General features: G+C 47.8%; 20 non-coding genes and 1 pseudogene across 20 annotated transcripts; all 21 read left to right on the top strand.

The window, feature by feature from the left end:
* Positions 1-20: 20 nt before the first annotated feature.
* TRNAT-CGU (transfer RNA threonine (anticodon CGU)) lies at positions 21-92 on the top strand. Its single transcript has one exon. It is a non-coding gene; the product is annotated as a tRNA-Thr (tRNA).
* Positions 93-4314: 4222 nt separating this feature from the next.
* LOC144095356 (uncharacterized) lies at positions 4315-5225 on the top strand (annotated as a pseudogene).
* A 3762-nt stretch (positions 5226-8987) lies between these two features.
* Positions 8988-9059, top strand: TRNAT-CGU (transfer RNA threonine (anticodon CGU)). The gene has a single exon. It is a non-coding gene; the product is annotated as a tRNA-Thr (tRNA).
* Positions 9060-9198: 139 nt separating this feature from the next.
* Positions 9199-9270, top strand: TRNAT-CGU (transfer RNA threonine (anticodon CGU)). The gene has a single exon. It is a non-coding gene; the product is annotated as a tRNA-Thr (tRNA).
* A 142-nt stretch (positions 9271-9412) lies between these two features.
* TRNAT-CGU (transfer RNA threonine (anticodon CGU)) lies at positions 9413-9484 on the top strand. The gene has a single exon. It is a non-coding gene; the product is annotated as a tRNA-Thr (tRNA).
* A 140-nt stretch (positions 9485-9624) lies between these two features.
* On the top strand, positions 9625-9696 carry TRNAT-CGU (transfer RNA threonine (anticodon CGU)). The gene has a single exon. It is a non-coding gene; the product is annotated as a tRNA-Thr (tRNA).
* Positions 9697-9838: 142 nt separating this feature from the next.
* Positions 9839-9910, top strand: TRNAT-CGU (transfer RNA threonine (anticodon CGU)). Its single transcript has one exon. It is a non-coding gene; the product is annotated as a tRNA-Thr (tRNA).
* A 142-nt stretch (positions 9911-10052) lies between these two features.
* On the top strand, positions 10053-10124 carry TRNAT-CGU (transfer RNA threonine (anticodon CGU)). Its single transcript has one exon. It is a non-coding gene; the product is annotated as a tRNA-Thr (tRNA).
* Positions 10125-10264: 140 nt separating this feature from the next.
* Positions 10265-10336, top strand: TRNAT-CGU (transfer RNA threonine (anticodon CGU)). The gene has a single exon. It is a non-coding gene; the product is annotated as a tRNA-Thr (tRNA).
* Positions 10337-10478: 142 nt separating this feature from the next.
* On the top strand, positions 10479-10550 carry TRNAT-CGU (transfer RNA threonine (anticodon CGU)). Its single transcript has one exon. It is a non-coding gene; the product is annotated as a tRNA-Thr (tRNA).
* Positions 10551-10692: 142 nt separating this feature from the next.
* TRNAT-CGU (transfer RNA threonine (anticodon CGU)) lies at positions 10693-10764 on the top strand. The gene has a single exon. It is a non-coding gene; the product is annotated as a tRNA-Thr (tRNA).
* A 142-nt stretch (positions 10765-10906) lies between these two features.
* Positions 10907-10978, top strand: TRNAT-CGU (transfer RNA threonine (anticodon CGU)). The gene has a single exon. It is a non-coding gene; the product is annotated as a tRNA-Thr (tRNA).
* A 142-nt stretch (positions 10979-11120) lies between these two features.
* Positions 11121-11192, top strand: TRNAT-CGU (transfer RNA threonine (anticodon CGU)). The gene has a single exon. It is a non-coding gene; the product is annotated as a tRNA-Thr (tRNA).
* Positions 11193-11334: 142 nt separating this feature from the next.
* TRNAT-UGU (transfer RNA threonine (anticodon UGU)) lies at positions 11335-11406 on the top strand. The gene has a single exon. It is a non-coding gene; the product is annotated as a tRNA-Thr (tRNA).
* A 142-nt stretch (positions 11407-11548) lies between these two features.
* TRNAT-CGU (transfer RNA threonine (anticodon CGU)) lies at positions 11549-11620 on the top strand. Its single transcript has one exon. It is a non-coding gene; the product is annotated as a tRNA-Thr (tRNA).
* Positions 11621-11762: 142 nt separating this feature from the next.
* TRNAT-CGU (transfer RNA threonine (anticodon CGU)) lies at positions 11763-11834 on the top strand. Its single transcript has one exon. It is a non-coding gene; the product is annotated as a tRNA-Thr (tRNA).
* A 141-nt stretch (positions 11835-11975) lies between these two features.
* TRNAT-CGU (transfer RNA threonine (anticodon CGU)) lies at positions 11976-12047 on the top strand. Its single transcript has one exon. It is a non-coding gene; the product is annotated as a tRNA-Thr (tRNA).
* Positions 12048-12189: 142 nt separating this feature from the next.
* On the top strand, positions 12190-12261 carry TRNAT-CGU (transfer RNA threonine (anticodon CGU)). The gene has a single exon. It is a non-coding gene; the product is annotated as a tRNA-Thr (tRNA).
* A 142-nt stretch (positions 12262-12403) lies between these two features.
* TRNAT-CGU (transfer RNA threonine (anticodon CGU)) lies at positions 12404-12475 on the top strand. The gene has a single exon. It is a non-coding gene; the product is annotated as a tRNA-Thr (tRNA).
* A 142-nt stretch (positions 12476-12617) lies between these two features.
* TRNAT-UGU (transfer RNA threonine (anticodon UGU)) lies at positions 12618-12689 on the top strand. The gene has a single exon. It is a non-coding gene; the product is annotated as a tRNA-Thr (tRNA).
* Positions 12690-14751: 2062 nt separating this feature from the next.
* TRNAT-UGU (transfer RNA threonine (anticodon UGU)) lies at positions 14752-14823 on the top strand. Its single transcript has one exon. It is a non-coding gene; the product is annotated as a tRNA-Thr (tRNA).
* The last annotated feature ends 3656 nt before the right edge of the window (positions 14824-18479 follow it).

Below are 18479 nucleotides of genomic sequence, written 5' to 3' on the forward strand. Positions count from 1 at the left end.
TAGGAGCTGCTGTAAGAAGCGCCGCTATAGCTCAGTGGCAGAGCGCTGGTCTCGTAAACCAGCGGTCGTGAGTTCAATCCTCACTGGCGGCTGAAGCCTGACCACATTTTTTATTTTGTTAGGTAAACATGAGTGTGCTAATTAATGCGATGAGATAGAAATCCATATTCAATATGCACCGAGAGGCGCGAGCGCTTCCCTAATGTCTGATCTGTAGGAGCTGCTGTAAGAAGCGCCGCTATAGCTCAGTGGCAGAGCGCTGGTCTCGTAAACCAGCGGTCGTGAGTTCAATCCTCACTGGCGCTGAAGCCTGACCACATTTTTTATTTTGTTAGGTAAACATGAGTGTGCTAATTAATGTGATGAGATAGAAATCCATATTCAATATGCACCGAGAGGCGCGAGCGCTTCCCTAATGTCTGATCTGTAGGAGCTGCTGTAAGAAGCGCCGCTATAGCTCAGTGCAGAGCGCTGGTCTCGTAAACCAGCGGTCGTGAGTTCAATCCTCACTGACTGCGGCTGAAGCCTGACCACTTTTTTTATTTTGTTAGGTAAACATTAGTGTGCTAATTAATGCGATGAGATAGAAATCCATATTCAATATGCACCGAGAGGCGCGAGCGCTTCCCTAATGTCTGATCTGAAGGAGCTGCTGTAAGAAGCGCCGCTATAGCTCAGTGGCAGAGCGCTGGTCTTGTAAACCAGCGGTCGTTTTTTTCTTTATTGCCTGGCTTTGACCCATAACATTTACACAAAAAACACTCAAAAAAAACTCACAAAACGCTATGTACATACGACACTGTCGTGGTCAGCCATCATGAGTCTGGCTTCGTCATACTAAAATTCACGAAGCATACAGAGCGGCTCTAGCCTCAAGAGCCACTCGGGAGGCTCCGCAGCTGCTTTCTGGATGGCCAGAAAGCAGTCCATTCTTTCCCGAAAATAAATTCGGGCAGGTCGTGCGTCTTTGTCACAATAATAGCCTGCCATTCTGGAGCGCCATATACTGTGGAGGCCCAAGAGCATTATGAGATCAAATGGTACCCCATCCTCATTGTCTGTGCTTAAATAACGAATTCCCTGCGCGTCAAGTGGTAGCTCTTTCTTTATTGTCCTTTGTAACACATCCCAAAAATAAACCCCTTCCCAGCAATGCAAAAAAACATGGTCTATTGTTTCGGGCTGTTTACAATTTAAGCAGTTCGATCCCCACGGTAAAAAGAAATCCTTTCCTTCCAAAAACTTTTTAACTGGGAGTGTCCCGGTGTGTAAATTAAAAAAGAAGGTCTTTACTCCTGGTGGCACCTGCATTTTCTTTACCCTTTTTAAAACGTCAGCTCCAGGACCTCCACTGTACAAGGCCCTGTACATAGGCTCTGGGAAAACAATATCACAAAGATCATGGTACAACTTCTTTCTTTTAGTTTTATACAAATAATCGCTAGAAAAACGCGCTGAAAGAAACCTAACACTTGCTACATTCTCTTTGTAGTAACCAAAAATTCCACCCGAGAGCTCTTCTGTGGTAACAACAAACTCGGGCAGCAATCGCCGCAGCCTCACCTGGCACACGGTACGCAAGAACGGGTCTGAGACGTCGCGAAAAAACAAAACACGGTTCACCAGCTGCCTTAAAAAGAGGTGCCCTAGCCCCAACCCCCCGTCTTTTACCCGCCGGAACAGGTTCGTTCGGCTGCAACGTTCCCATTCGGAAGCCCATATAAAGACGGCAAAAATCCGGTGTAACTTCTGAATGTGCACCCGAGAGCAATGCAAAACCTGCATCACATACCAGAGCTTGCTAATAAAAAACAGGTTGCAGACTGTAGCTCTGGCGAAAATGGAGAGATTGGTGCCTTTCCATTTTCCAGCTCTGTCACGTGCTTCTTTCGTTTGCTGTTTCTAATACTCCTCGCTTTCGCGATAAGCATCGAGCGGAACGCCCAAATACTTGCCCGGTGTCGTCGTCCACGGTACGTTGGCAAAATGGTCCGGGTGGGATGGCCACCATCCATGCCAGAGTCCGAGGCATTTGGACCAATTAACCCTGCTACCGCTGATTTCGCTGAACTGGCGTACACACCCGACAGCTTCGCTTATGCTCTCCTGATCAACCGTGAATACAGCAACGTCGTCAGCATACGCCAGCAGCTTAACTTCAGCAGCTTGCAACCTAAAGCCATTAATACTATTGTCTTCTAATATTTTCCTACACAGTGTTTCGATGTAAATACAAAATAAGAGAGGGCTGAGGGGGCAGCCCTGACGCACTGAACGCTGCACGCTAATGGGGGCCCCCAGGCACTTGTTTACAATCAATCTTGTCGTGCAGTTTCGATACGCCAGGGCTAAATCCTCGCGGATAACTGAACCGACATTCACATGGTCTAAAACGGAAAACAAGATTTCATGAGAAACACAATCAAAAGCTTTTTCGAGATCAATCTGAAGCATAGCCACCCGCCCATTAATTGCATCGCAGGTTTCAAGTACACTGCGTGCTTTGTGAATGTTGGAAAAAATCGATCGCCCTTTTATTCCACATGTCTGGTGGGGTCCAACAATTTCCTTTATCACTGTCTGTAGTCTTCGCGCCAATACCTTCATAAAAATTTTGTAGTCCACATTAGTGAGTGCTATCGGTCGATATGCGGTAACAGATTTTAATTTCTCTATATCATCAGTTTTCGGTATGAGTACCGTATGGGAGGTCCCAAAAGACGGAGGCAAAAAGTTTATTCCATAGGGCGGTGACGCTCAGCAGTGCTGAAGCCACGAAAAAGCTTGCTGCATTGAAGGAGCTACAAGTGAAAGGACGCCGGTGCATCATTTTCGACCCGGAGGATAAGCAGGTTAAGCTGCGCCTGCATTAGATGCTGCACGGTGTGGCTGACGAAGCTTTTTCGAGATCAATCTGAAGCATAGCCACCCGCCCATTAATTGCATCGCAGGTTTCAAGTACACTGCGTGCTTTGTGAATGTTGGAAAAAATCGATCGCCCTTTTATTCCACATGTCTGGTGGGGTCCAACAATTTCCTTTATCACTGTCTGTAGTCTTCGCGCCAATACCTTCATAAAAATTTTGTAGTCCACATTAGTGAGTGCTATCGGTCGATATGCGGTAACAGATTTTAATTTCTCTATATCATCAGTTTTCGGTATGAGTACCGTATGGGAGGTCCCAAAAGACGGAGGCAAAAAGTTTATTCCATAGGCTTCGTTAAACATTGTACACGAGGCCCTACCGGGTGGAAGATTTTCGGGACGCCCTCGCCAACGCTGGGGGCGTATCAGATAAATCATGTGTGGGCGGTGACGCTCAGCAGTGCTGAAGCCACGAAAAAGCTTGCTGCATTGAAGGAGCTACAAGTGAAAGGACGCCGGTGCATCATTTTCGACCCGGAGGATGAGCAGGTTAAGCTGCGCCTGCATTAGATGCTGCACGGTGTGGCTGACGAAGACATCAGGACTGCTTTCGCGGCGTTCGGAAACGTGACGGAGGTGACGCGGGAGCGTTGGCGCGTCCAAGGGATGAAGGAGAAAGGCTCAACCACCAGGACCGTGCTACTCAAGTTGAAGCCTGGAATGAAGGTGGATGATTTGCCACACCAGTTGCGAGTAGCCGGTGAGCTGGCCCTCGTGGTTGTGCCCGGGCGACCGATGCAGTGCTTGCGTTGTCACGGCACGGGCCACGTTCGCCGAGATTGCAAGGTTCCCAGGTGTTCCCAGTGCAGACGCTATGGTAAACCAGCGGTCGTGAGTTCAATCCTCACTGGCGGCTGAAGCCTGACCACTTTTTTTATTTTGTTAGGTAAACATGACTGTGCTAATTAATGCGATGAGATAGAAATCCATATTCAATATGCACCGAGAGGCGCGAGCGCTTCCCTAATGTCTGATCTGAAGGAGCTGCTGTAAGAAGCGCCGCTATAGCTCAGTGGCAGAGCATTTCGATTTCCGGCCACCGAGCGTGACGGACGCGTTATCATGAGCTCCGTCGGAGCGGTTTCAGCGGCCCAGTCGGGCCGCGGTAACAGGTTTTTTGCGGCTACTGCCGATGATTACCATGTTATTCTGCCCAATCTGCCATCCGGACGCATCGTCGCCAACACCGTTTTCATGCACGGCGATCCAAGAGCCCGGCCCTATCGTGTTGAAGACTACCGGGACACTTTGGCCAACCTTGGTGCGCTTCCCGACGTTGTGGCGTTGGGGGCGTATCAAATGAACCACGTGTGGGCTGTGACAATGACGACTGCTGATGCTGCTCAGAAGCTGCTTTTGGCCGTCGATGTGTAGGTAAAGGATCGCCCATGTTTGATCCGAATAACCGAGAGGTTCGCGTAAAGCTGCACTGGTTGCTGCATGGCGTTACCGACGAAGACGTTCGCGTGGCACTGTCGCCCTACGGGAAGGTGTTGGAAGTGACCCGGGAGAAGTGGCGGGCGCTAGGTGTCACTGAAAAAGGGTCGACGACTCGTACAGTTGGACTAAAATTGCATGCCGACGTCAAAATAGACGATATTCCGCATCAGCTCAAGATAGCCGCAGAGCTATCTCTTGTTGTTGTGCCGGGCCGCGCTCCTCTGTGTCTGCTGCAAGAGCACCGGGCACATTCGTCGCGACTGCAAAGTGCCGCGCTGTAGTCGTTGTCGTCGTTTCGGCCCCGTCGATGCTGATTGCGCAAAGACGTACGCCAGCGTAGCCGGACCAGTGCAGGCAAACGACATATCGGACCACCTGATGGACGAGGAAGACTCAGAGGAAACAGCAAGGACGAGCCGTAACCTGGTTACGCAAGGTGCATCGTTGAACATTCAAGGGGAACAACTAATTGACGGTGGGGATAAACCCGCAGACAAGCGGCGACATGACGACGCAGAAGGCGGGACCGAGAAGGATGAGGCAAGCACTACGGGCCACCCCTCTCCCGGAGGAGGCGAGAAACCACCCACCGAGCCGGCACCAGTCACCGTGATGGACAGCGACAGTATTAGTGCCGCTGCAAAGCGACCTCACGACGCAGGCGAAAATGGGAAGGAGCTTAGTGTCGTTGCTGCAGACGAGCCTCCAGCCAAGACGACTGTTGGACGGCGTCCTTCCTTTCGACCGCTGCCGAACACTTCGGCGGCGCGCAAGACGGCGGAATCGCCGCCTATGCCGCCGTGAGGACCGCCCTGTGCTAGCACACTCCGGATCAAACCGCAGTTGTGAGGTAAGCGCCATGCCCCCGGTTTTCTTTCCCACCTTGCTATGATGACTATGGATAAGTCCATTCGCATCGCAACATTAAATGTCCGAGGGCTTGCCTCAAGGAGGAAACAGAGTCAACTGTACCGCCTGTTAAGCGACTTTGACCTTGACATTCTAGCAGTGCAGGGGACAAAAGTCGAGGGCGACGTGGAAACCGGGGGCATGGTGCAGCAATTCGTAGCGCGATACTGTGCTATTGTGAGCCATTCCGTGGGATATTCTTCAGGCTGCGCATTGTTGGTCCGACATAGTCTAGGAGCTAAAATAGAAGCCGTTACGTCATGCACGTCAGGACGGTTTATTGTATGTGATTTCTTGTTATCGTCCTTGGAGTGGCGTGTAATCTGTTTGTATGCGCGGACTGTTGCTGGGGAAAGGTGCAGGTTTTTTGAACAGCTAAAACAGTATACCCAGTGTAATAGGTTGGTCATTCTTATAGGTGATTTCAACTGCGTTCTTTCATCCCGGGACAAAACTAGCACCCGACCGTACATGGATGCAAGCACGACTGCCCTAAATGAAATAATAGGGAACAGTAGTTTGGCGGATGTGGCTGAATGCCTTGGTGGTGGAAGAAATACACAGTACACCCATTTTCAGGCTTCGAGCCACGCTCGTTTGGATAGAGCATACGTAAGCCTTGATTTGGTACCCTTTTGCAAGGAGTACCGAGTGAGCGCTGTTTCATTTACTGATCACTGCTTAGTCAGTTTTCTAGTAGCAAGCACGAAAGAAAGGAAAAGAAGCTTCGAGTGGCAGTTATGGAAATTGAATTCAAAATTACTGGATGATGAAATTTTTATGGCAGACGTGACGACGCAAGTTGATGCAATGAAACATGTGGGTAATACGACGTGCAGAGAAAAATGGGAGAACTTCAAGCAGACAGTTAAAATGAAAGCATTGGAGCGGGCGAGCGCTATACGCAGACAAAAGGGGGCGAATGAAAAAACGATGCGCAGAAACTTGGAAAAATTGATCAGTGAAGAGTGTAGTAGACCCGGCATGTTCATGGACGATATTCGCGCACTAAAGCATAAAATAGAACAGTTCGACATCGAAAGATACCACGGTGCTCTGGTACGAGCGAGAGCTGAAAAGCTAATAGCGGGGGAAGTTCCGTCAAAAAGAGCGTTGGGCGTAGAAAAGTGGCACGCGCAGGCGCAATCAGATAGCGGAAATTGAAGTTGGTGGAAAAGTAAGTGACACAGCAGAAGATATTGAGCGCGCTTTCTTCGAGCACTACAGTGGGTTATTTGCCAACTGCTCAGTTGACATTGATCGTTTCAAGAAGGACTTCCTTTTGTTGATGCCCAGCCTAGACGACAGTACGAAGGAACTATTGGAGGCAGCTATCTCAGTAGAGGAGGTGAAAAACGCTATTGAAAGCTTGCAGCCGGGGAAGTCTCCGGGCCCGGATGGTCTGACCTCAGCCTTTTATAAACGTCTAAAAGGAATAATTTCACCAGTTTTAGCTGCTGTCTATAATGAGGCATTCGATCTCAATGTGCTGCCGCCATCCTTCACATCCTCCGACACTGTTCTTATACCGAAATCAGAAGACCCCTCTGTATTGCGCAGAGTAACTTCTTACCGTCCAATTTGCCTCACAAATGGAGACTATAAGATAATGATGAAAATTTTGGCTAAGCGATTGCAGACAGTCATTACTGACCTGGTGGGGCCGCATCAAACGTGCGGTAATAAAGGCTGATCTATTTTCTCAAATATACATGTAGCGCGTAGTATCCTTGAGTGCTGCGACGAAATGGGCACACATGTGGCAATGATCCAAATTGATCTGGAGAAAGCTTTCGATAGGGTGCCTCATGAAATTCTTCTGTGCATTCTAAATCATGTGAATGTGGGTAGAATTATTCGAGGCGGGGTCGCCATGGCGTACCAGGATTGCACGACAAGTCTAATTGTCAACAAGGTTGTGGGTTCACGCATTCCAGTCAAACGCTCGGTGCGCCAGGGTTTCCCTCTTTCGCCACTGTTGTTTTGTTTGTATATAGAGTCATTTTGTTTGAGCGTTATACAGAGCGATTGTATGCGCGGTTTTAAACTACATCAGAAGTCCGACTGTTGGCTTATGCGGATGATATAGCCACGTTTTGTAATGATTACGACAGTGTAACACAGGCTGTTAAGTGTGTTAAAAGTTTTTGTGCGGCCAGTGGCAGCGCGGTAAACTGGAGTAAGTGCCTGGGATTCTGGCACGGGGATTGGCCGGAGGCCCCAGACACTTTTGCCAACATGAGTTTTACTACGACTCCTGTTAAATACTTGGGAGTTCCTCTTGAGTGTTACAAAGACAGCGAAGCCTACTGGAGGAGTGAAGTGGATAAAATGAGGGAAAGAGTGAATAAATGGAATGGATGGAATTGGTCAATGTTCTCGAGAGCCACAATTTGCAACATAATTTTAGTGAGCAAACTTTGGTATGTCCTTCAAGTCTTGCATTGCTCCAGGGTTCATATCCAAAAATTTCATCGGGTGTTTGCAGTGTTCGTGTGGGCATCTTCTTGGGAAAGATCAAGCCGCACCAATTTATTTCTACGAGTTCGAAATGGAGGACTCAGATTGTCACATTTGTTTTTGAGACAGGTTGTCAATCGGTATTTATTTCTTCGGGACGTTAAGCACCCGTTTCTAAACACTGTTCGTCAACTTCGCCTGGGGAAGCACTTGCCTAATATGGTTGTCTCTGCTGGCAGTATGCCCGGTGGAGTGCATGGTTTTCTACGCGAAGTTGTGGTTTCATGTAGGTTTTTGACGGCGCGGTTTTCACTCCAATACCTGAGTGAAGTCAACCGGAAAAAACTGTATAAAGACCTTTGTAGTGCGGTTCTCCCCGTGCCTTTATATCGGTCCCTTTAAAGGGAAGGTATAGGTAACAAGGTACTAAAGCGTGTTAAGGCAATGTTAGTCCCGCCTGGTGTTAAGACTTTCTTTTTTAAATTACACACTGGAACTCTGACTGTCAAACCGTGGATGGCTGAAAAAGGTTTTTTTGTTCCCTGGGGTACTCACTGTATAATATGCAGAAAGGAGGAGACAACTGAGCGTGTGTTCCTTGAATGCTGGGATGCTGTGTTCCTTTGGGATGTGCTTCAGCGCACAATCAAAAAAAAATTTCGGCTTGATGGGTACGGAATTCGCTACTTGCCAATTGAAAGTGATGACGGTACCCCATTTGATTTGATCAGGCTAATAGCCCTGCACAGTATTTGGAAATGCAGAATGGCAGAAAGGCACGCCGATGTCGATGCAAGACCGGCACGTCAATATTTCAAAGAAAGCATAAGAAACTTTGTTCAGGAGAAAAAGATGCTGGAATGTAGTCCAGAGTGGCTATCACGTGTTGAGTTATTATTGGCGATCAAGGAATTTTAGCATGAGCGTGACCGCACAAGCTGGGCGGCCGTTGTTTTAACAAAGATGTTGATTGTGTTTTAGTGTTTATGTATGAATATGTGTTTTCTTTTCATGTGGGTCAAAATACCGGCAATAAAGAAAAAAAAAGCTCAGTGGCAGAGCGCTGGTCTCGTAAACCAGCGGTCGTGAGTTCAATCCTCACTGGCGGCTGAAGCCTGACCACTTTTTTTATTTTGTTAGGTAAACATGAGTGTGCTAATTAATGGGATGAGATAGAAATCCATATTCAATATGCACCGAGAGGCGCGAGCGCTTCCCTAATGTCTGATCTGAAGGAGCTGCTGTAAGAAGCGCCGCTATAGCTCAGTGGCAGAGCGCTGGTCTCGTAAACCAGCGGTCGTGAGTTCAATCCTCACTGGCGGCTGAAGCCTGACCACTTTTTTTTTGTTAGGTAAACATGAGTGTGCTAATTAATGCGATGAGATAGAAATCCATATTCAATATGCACCGAGAGGCGCGAGCGCTTCCCTAATGTCTGATCTGAAGGAGCTGCTGTAAGAAGCGCCGCTATAGCTCAGTGGCAGAGCGCTGGTCTCGTAAACCAGCTTGCGTGAGTTCAATCCTCACTGGCGGCTGAAGACTGACCACTTTTTTTATTTTGTTAGGTAAACATGAGTGTGCTAATTAATGCGATGAGATAGAAATCCATATTCAATATGCACCGAGAGGCGCGAGCGCTTCCCTAATGTCTGATCTGAAGGAGCTGCTGTAAGAAGCGCCGCTATAGCTCAGTGGCAGAGCGCTGGTCTCGTAAACCAGCTTGCGTGAGTTCAATCCTCACTGGCGGCTGAAGACTGACCACTTTTTTTATTTTGTTAGGTAAACATGAGTGCTAATTATTGCGATGAGATAGAAATCCATATTCAATATGCACCGAGAGGCGCGAGCGCTTCCCTAATGTCTGATCTGAAGGAGCTGCTGTAAGAAGCGCCGCTATAGCTCAGTGGCAGAGCGCTGGTCTCGTAAACCAGCGGTCGTGAGTTCAATCCTCACTGGCGGCTGAAGCCTGACCACTTTTTTTATTTTGTTAGGTAAACATGAGTGTGCTAATTAATGCGATGAGATAGAAATCCATATTCAATATGCACCGAGAGGCGCGAGCGCTTCCCTAATGTCTGATCTGAAGGAGCTGCTGTAAGAAGCGCCGCTATAGCTCAGTGGCAGAGCGCTGGTCTCGTAAACCAGCTTGCGTGAGTTCGATCCTCACTGGCGGCTGAAGACTGACCACTTTTTTTATTTTGTTAGGTAAACATGAGTGTGCTAATTAATGCGATGAGATAGAAATCCATATTCAATATGCACCGAGAGGCGCGAGCGCTTCCCTAATGTCTGATCTGAAGGAGCTGCTGTAAGAAGCGCCGCTATAGCTCAGTGGCAGAGCGCTGGTCTCGTAAACCAGCTTGCGTGAGTTCAATCCTCACTGGCGGCTGAAGACTGACCACTTTTTTATTTTGTTAGGTAAACATGAGTGTGCTAATTAATGCGATGAGATAGAAATCCATATTCAAATGCACCGAGAGGTGCGAGCGCTTCCCTAATGTCTGATCTGAAGGAGCTGCTGTAAGAAGCGCCGCTATAGCTCAGTGGCAGAGCGCTGGTCTCGTAAACCAGCGGTCGTGAGTTCAATCCTCACTGGCGGCTGAAGCCTGACCACTTTTTTTATTTTGTTAGGTAAACATGAGTGTGCTAATTAATGCGATGAGATAGAAATCCATATTCAATATGCACCGAGAGGTGCGAGCGCTTCCCTAATGTCTGATCTGAAGGAGCTGCTGTAAGAAGCGCCGCTATAGCTCAGTGGCAGAGCGCTGGTCTCGTAAACCAGCGGTCGTGAGTTCAATCCTCACTGGCGGCTGAAGCCTGACCACTTTTTTTATTTTGTTAGGTAAACATGAGTGTGCTAATTAATGCGATGAGATAGAAATCCATATTCAATATGCACCGAGAGGTGCGAGCGCTTCCCTAATGTCTGATCTGAAGGAGCTGCTGTAAGAAGCGCCGCTATAGCTCAGTGGCAGAGCGCTGGTCTCGTAAACCAGCGGTCGTGAGTTCAATCCTCACTGGCGGCTGAAGCCTGACCACTTTTTTTATTTTGTTAGGTAAACATGAGTGTGCTAATTAATGCGATGAGATAGAAATCCATATTCAATATGCACCGAGAGGTGCGAGCGCTTCCCTAATGTCTGATCTGAAGGAGCTGCTGTAAGAAGCGCCGCTATAGCTCAGTGGCAGAGCGCTGGTCTCGTAAACCAGCGGTCGTGAGTTCAATCCTCACTGGCGGCTGAAGCCTGACCACTTTTTTTATTTTGTTAGGTAAACATGAGTGTGCTAATTAATGCGATGAGATAGAAATCCATATTCAATATGCACCGAGAGGTGCGAGCGCTTCCCTAATGTCTGATCTGAAGGAGCTGCTGTAAGAAGCGCCGCTATAGCTCAGTGGCAGAGCGCTGGTCTCGTAAACCAGCGGTCGTGAGTTCAATCCTCACTGGCGGCTGAAGCCTGACCACTTTTTTTATTTTGTTAGGTAAACATGAGTGTGCTAATTATTGCGATGAGATAGAAATCCATATTCAATATGCACCGAGAGGCTCGAGCGCTTCCCAAATGTCTTATCTGAAGGAGCTGCTGTAAGAAGCGCCGCTATAGCTCAGTGGCAGAGCGCTGGTCTTGTAAACCAGCGGTCGTGAGTTCAATCCTCACTGGCGGCTGAAGCCTGACCACTTTTTTTATTTTGTTAGGTAAACATGAGTGTGCTAATTAATGCGATGAGATAGAAATCCATATTCAATATGCACGGAGAGGTGCGAGCGCTTCCCTAATGTCTGATCTGAAGGAGCTGCTGTAAGAAGCGCCGCTATAGCTCAGTGGCAGAGCGCTGGTCTCGTAAACCAGCGGTCGTGAGTTCAATCCTCAATGGCGGCTGAAGCCTGACCACATTTTTTATTTTGTTAGGTAAACATGAGTGTGCTAATTAATGCGATGAGATAGAAATCCCTATTCAATATGCACCGAGAGGTGCGAGCGCTTCCCTAATGTCTGATCTGAAGGAGCTGCTGTAAGAAGCGCCGCTATAGCTCAGTGGCAGAGCGCTGGTCTCGTAAACCAGCGGTCGTGAGTTCAATCCTCACTGGCGGCTGAAGCCTGACCACTTTTTTTATTTTGTTAGGTAAACATGAGTGTGCTAATAATGCGATGACATAGAAATCCATATTCAATATGCACCGAGAGGTGCGAGCGCTTCCCTAATGTCTGATCTGAAGGAGCTGCTGTAAGAAGCGCCGCTATAGCTCAGTGGCAGAGCGCTGGTCTCGTAAACCAGCGCTCGTGAGTTCAATCCTCACTGGCGGCTGAAGCCTGACCACTTTTTTTATTTTGTTAGGTAAACATGAGTGTGCTAATTAATGCGATGAGATAGAAATCCATATTCAATATGCACCGAGAGGCTCGAGCGCTTCCCAAATGTCTTATCTGAAGGAGCTGCTGTAAGAAGCGCCGCTATAGCTCAGTGGCAGAGCGCTGGTCTCGTAAACCAGCGGTCGTGAGTTCAATCCTCACTGGCGGCTGAAGCCTGACCACTTTTTTTATTTTGCTAGGTAAACATGAGTGTGCTAATTAATGCGATGAGATAGAAATCCATATTCAATATGCACCGAGAGGCGCGAGCGCTTCCCTAATGTCTGATCTGAAGGAGCTGCTGTAAGAAGCGCCGCTATAGCTCAGTGGCAGAGCGCTGCTCTCGTAAACCAGCGGTCGTGAGTTCAATCCTCACTGGCGGCTGAAGCCTGACCACTTTTTTTATTTTGTTAGGTAAACATGAGTGTGCTAATTAATGCGATGAGATAGAAATCCATATTCAATGTGCACCGAGAGGCGCGAGCGCTTCCCTAATGTCTGATCTGAAGGAGCTGCTGTAAGAAGCGCCGCTATAGCTCAGTGGCAGAGCGCTGGTCTTGTAAACCAGCGTTCGTGAGTTCGATCCTCACTGGCGGCTGAAGTCTGACCGTTTTTTTATTTTAAAAAGTTTTTAGAGGGAAAGGATGGTGGCCATCCCACCCGGATCATTTTGCCAACGTACCGTGGACGACGACACCGGGCAAGTATTTGGGCGTTCCGCTCGATGCTTATCGCGAAAGCGAGGAGTATTGGAAACAGCAAACGAAAGAAGCACGTGACAGAGTTGGAAAATGGAAAGGCACCAATCTCTCCATTTTCGCCAGAGCTACAGTCTGCAACCTGTTTTTTATTAGCAAGCTCTGGTATGTGATGCAGGTTTTGCATTGCTCTTGGGTGCACATTCAGAAGTTACACCGGATTTTTGCCGTCTTTATATGGGCTTCCGAATGGGAACGTTGCAGCCGAACGAACCTGTTCCGGCGGGTAAAAGACGGGGAGTTGGGGCTAGGGCACCTCTTTTTAAGGCAGCTGGTGAACCGTTTTTTGTTTTTTCGCGACGTCTCAGACCCGTTCTTGCGCACCGTGTGCCAGGTGAGGCTGCGGCGATTGCTGCCCGAGTTTGTTGTTACCACAGAAGAGCTCTCGGGTGGAATTTTTGGTTACTACAAAGAGATTGTAGCAAGTGTTAGGTTTCTTTCAGCGCGTTTTTCTAGCGATTATTTGTATAAAACTAAAAGAAAGAAGTTGTACCATGATCTTTGTGATATTGTTTTCCCAGAGCCTATGTACAGGGCCTTGTACAGTGGAGGTCCTGGAGCTGATGTTTTAAAAAGGGTAAAGAAAATGCAGGTGCCACCAGGAGTAAAGACCTTCTTTTTTAAATTACACACCGGGACACTCCCAGTTAAAAAGTTTTTGGAAGGAAAGGATTTCTTTTTACCGCGGGGATCGAACTGCTTAATTTGTAAACAGCCCGAAACAATAGACCATGTTTTTTTGCATTGCTGGGAAGGGGTTTATTTTTGGGATGTGTTACAAAGGACAATAATGAAAGAGCTACCACTTGACGCGCAGGGAATTCGTTATTTAAGCGCAGACAATGAGGATGGGGTACCATTGGATCTCTTAATGCTCTTGGGCCTCCACAGTATATGGCGCTCCAGAATGGCAGGCTATTATTGTGACAAAGACGCACGACCCACCCGAATTTATTTTCGGGAAAGAATGGACTGCTTTCTGGCCATCCAGAAAGCAGCTGCGGAGCCTCCCGAGTGGCTCTCGAGGCTAGAGCCGCTCTGTATGCTTCGTGAATTTTAGTATGACGAAGCCAGACTCATGATGGCTGACCACGACAGTGTCGTATGTACATAGCGTTTTGTGTGTTTTTTGTTGAGTGTTTTTTGTGTAAATGTTATGGGTCAAAGCCAGGCAATAAAGAAAAAAAAAGGATTTCTTTTTACCGGGGGGATCGAACTCCTTAACTTTAAAGAAAGCCCGAAACAATAGACCATGTTTTTTGCATTGCTGGTAAGGGGTTTATTTTTGGGATGTGTTACAAAGAACTATAAAGAAGGAGCTACCGCTTGACGCGCAGGGAATTCGTTATTTAAGCACGGATAATGAGAATGGGATAGCATTTGATCTTATGCTCTTGGGCCTCCACTGTATATGGCGCTCCAGAATGGCAGGCTATTATTCTGATAAAGACGCACGACCTGCCCGAATTTATTTTCGGGAACGAATGGACTGTTTCCTGGTCATCCAGAAAGCCGCTGCGGAGCCTCCCGAGTGGCTCTCAAGACTAGAGCCGCTGTGTATGCTACGTGAATTTTAATATGACGAAGCCAGACTCATGCTGGCTGACCCCGACAGTGTCGTACGTACATAGCGTTTTGCGTGTTTTTTGTTGTGTGTTCTTGGGTAAATGCTATGGGCGAAAGCCAGGCAATAAAAAAAAATCACAGGCAGAGCGCTGGTCTTGTAAACCAGAAGTCGTGAGTTAGATCCTCACTGGCAGCTGAAGTATGATCATTTTTTTATTTTGTTAGGTAAACATGGGTGTGCTAGTTAATGCGATGAGATAGAAATCCATAGTCACGATGCACCGAGAGACGCGAACGCTTCCCTATGCCTGCTCTGAAGGAATTGCTGTAAGAAGCGCCGCTATAGCTCAGTGGCAGAGCGCTGGTCTTGTAAACCAGCGGTCGTGAGTTCGATCCTCACTGGCGGCTGAAGTCTGGCCATGTTTTTTTTTGTTACGCAAACATGAGTGTGCTAATTAATTCGATGAGATAGAACTCCTGACTCACGACGCACCGAGAGGCGCGATTGCTTCCCTAATGCCTGCTCCTAAGGAGCTGCTGTAAGAAGCGCCGCTATGGCTCAGTGGCGATTCCATTTCCGGACGCCGAGGCGAACGGACGTGTGTGTCATGGGCTCCGTAGGAGCGGCTTCAGCGGACCAGCAGGGCCGCGGTAACATGATTTCTGGCTCTGATGACCCGGATTATCAAGTGTTTTTGCCTCAGTTACCTACAGGGCGAGTTGTTTTCAGCACTCTTTTTTTGCATGCCGACGCTCGTGAAAGCGCATACCGTGTGGAAGACTTCCGTGACACACTGGCTAGCCTAGGCTTACTGTCTGAAGTTATCGCCCTGGGGTCGTATCAGATAAATCATGTATGAGCTGTAACCTTCAAAAACGGAGGCGGCGTGCATAAGCTTTTGGCTCTGAAGGAATCGATTGTGAAGGAAAGACGGCGCGTTGTGATAGATGCTAACAACCAAGCTTTGCGTATCAAGCTTTACTGGATGCTTCACAACGTACTGGACGATGACATACGGGCGGGCTTTTGCCGTACGGCAGAGTGACGGACGTCTGCCGGTAACGTTGGCGTGCTCAAGGTGTGCAAGACAAAGCGTCCTCGACACGCTTAGTGACCTTAAATTTGAAGATTGGCGTGACAGTGGACAACTTGCCTCATCAGATCCATGTTGCAGGTGAACTGGCGCTTGTTGTGGTGCCTGGTAGGGCCCCGCTATGCTTGCGCTGTCGCAGTACCGGCCACATTCGACGCGACTGCCGAATGTCATGCTGCGCAGTATGACACCGATACGGCCACGGGGAAGAGCAATGCGTGAAGATTTATGCCTCCGTCACGCAGAAAACTACGAGGGAATTAGTCGTCAACGACCTGCTCATGGATGAAGCCGAAGTAGAGGAATCTTCGAAAGGAACAGAGAAGAAGAGTGGCGAGGACGCGAACTCTCCAGAACAGAAGTCCGAAGGTGACCACAAGGCCAGTGATTCTCCGTCTCCCAATACTTCTAAACTAGAGCACACTGCGACGAACACGAATAAGGGTGCAAGCTCTCTAAGCACGCACGACGGAAGAAATGCTACGAATAAAGCTGAGGCAATGAACGCCAGCGAGACAGGCACAAGTGGTATGGTGGTGGAGAACTCATGACGGGTTAGCTACCCACGATTATCAACCAAGCGAACCGAATAACGATGAACCCCCGCCAAAGACGCCTAGTGTGCGCCGGCCGACGCTAAACCCGAAACCGAAAATCCCGCCGGATAGAAGTTCGGCGGTGACGCCCACTTAGCATACAAACTGGGTGCCGACGAAGGCGCCGGGCTACTACTCACTCGAAATGGAAGCAACAACTGAAACTACGAGCAACACATTCGACGTACGGTTGAAGACTTTACTGGACTTCTTTTTGGTATGTCATGTTGTTATTTTTCACCTTAGAAGTGATAGAAAACTGTCAGCCTTGTTTGTAACGACATCATTCGTATCATGCTGCTTGATTCAAAAAAGCAAATAACTTAAATTCTTCGCTACGCATAGCGACAATGTTAAGGGCTTGGCTGCAAGGCGGCGGCAATACCAGCTTAGCCGAATTTTCATGGAAAACGAGCTAGATCTAATTGCGGTACAAGAAACAACGGTGGAAAAACAAGAGCAGACTGATCATATGGTGTCACCTTTCACAACGATTTATAATGTCTGTGTATACCATGCCGTAGGAAAATCTGCTGGCTGTGCTGTATTGATACGCAAAATTGTGGGGATTATTCAGTAAATGATTACTGTGTCTGAAAATTGTGGCCTCATCGTCTTGGATTCTTCATTGGCGGGAGAAAAGTGGCCTCTAGTGTGTGTCTATAGCCCGAACAATGTCAATGAGAGATGTATTTTCTTTGAACACCTTAATCAGTATCTGCCCTCTGAAAGGCATCTTATTCTGCTGGGAGACTTCAATTGCGTTTGCTTTTCTGAGGACCGTTCTAAAGTGGCATACGTACGTGATAGAAGCGCCGAGATACTTAGCTCCTTGGTGGTTGACTCTAACTTGGAGGATGTGGGTCACACAATAACAAGCGGCGGGCGGCCGCAGTCAACTCACACCCAACAAGGTAGCCAAGCAAGGCTTGACAGAGTTTACGTGTCCATAGCTCTAATTCCTCTTTGCAATAGTTACAACGTTATGCCTGTTTCATTCTCTGATCACAGCCTTGTGAGTTTCAACATTGGCAATAAGCAAAAGCAGCCACGATTTAACTGGCACCTGTGGAGGTTAAACGCTAAATTGCTCAATGATGAACCTTTTGTTGAAGCAGTTGAGGAAAACTGATGAGTCAGAAAATTATTCGGCTGCCTGGGAACAATTCAAAAATGAAGTTGAAATGGCAGCGATTGAAAGAGCAAGCATCAAGAGTCTAAATGAGATGAAGAATGAAAAAGATATTAAAAGCCAAGTAGAATACTTGCTAAACACAGTGAGTTTGGAGCCTGAAAAAGTGGCAGACGCAATAAGAAAAACCAAAAGTGAACTTGAGGTGATAGACAATGAAATATATAAGGCAGCTATGATTAGTGCACGAGGCGAACGATTATGGCTCGGGGAAGCACCGAATAAACGCTCTCTTACTGACGAGAAAAGGTATGCATCAAAAAATGAAACCAAACAGATCCGCTATAAGAACGAGGTGACGGGTGAGCAGGAAAAGATACAGCAGGCGTTCATGGAATATTATATCGAGTTGTTTAGCAACTTTACTCGTGTAAGTGAAACTTTCATCACAAAATTCATGACTTATATGCCAAAGAAAGCAGATGACGTAGGAGACAGCCCTAAGGAAGAGATAAGTGTTCGCGAAATCGAGGCCGCTATCGGCGAATTGCCGACAGGAAAGATCCCGGGATGAGATGGCTTGGGAGCCACATCTTACAAGGTTTTCGCCCATCAACTAGCATGTGTTACATAGCGTTATCAATGGGGCGTATAAAATAAGGCAGGGGCCACCGTCCTTCACAGCTCCTCATCTCGTTTTGATTCCTGAGACGGATGACCGTGCCAAGCTGCTGTCGGTAGGTTCATACAGGCCTATCAGCCTTACGAACACCGATTACAAAGGTTTTATGAAAGTACTCGCGAAGCGGGTGCAAACGGTGACCAAGCACTTAGCTGGGCCGTATCAAACATGCGGCATCAAAGGTCGAGCGATCTTCACGAGCACTCACGTAGCAAGAAATGTGTCAGAATGCTGCGACGACATGGACGGCGAAGTGGCCTTATTGCAACTCGATTTGGCGAAAGCTTTCGACAAGCTGTCACACGGGGTCCTCTTCTGCATATTGAAGAATGCAAATGTACGCAGCACAATTTTAGACGGTGTAATGATGGCCTATCGAGATTGTTGTACCCAACTCATAATAAATAGGTCACTAACAGAAAGGGTACCAGTGCAATCTTCAGTAAGGCAAGGTTGTCCACTGTCTCCCCTCTTGTTTGCAATATATGTCGAACCTTTCTGTTTAGCCGTAATTCACCAGACATCAATACGAGGTTTCAAAATGCACTCTACTGAGGTAA

This window comes from Amblyomma americanum, chromosome 6 (assembly GCF_052857255.1).
Source record: "Amblyomma americanum isolate KBUSLIRL-KWMA chromosome 6, ASM5285725v1, whole genome shotgun sequence".
In the NCBI taxonomy this organism is placed as follows: domain Eukaryota; kingdom Metazoa; phylum Arthropoda; class Arachnida; order Ixodida; family Ixodidae; genus Amblyomma; species Amblyomma americanum.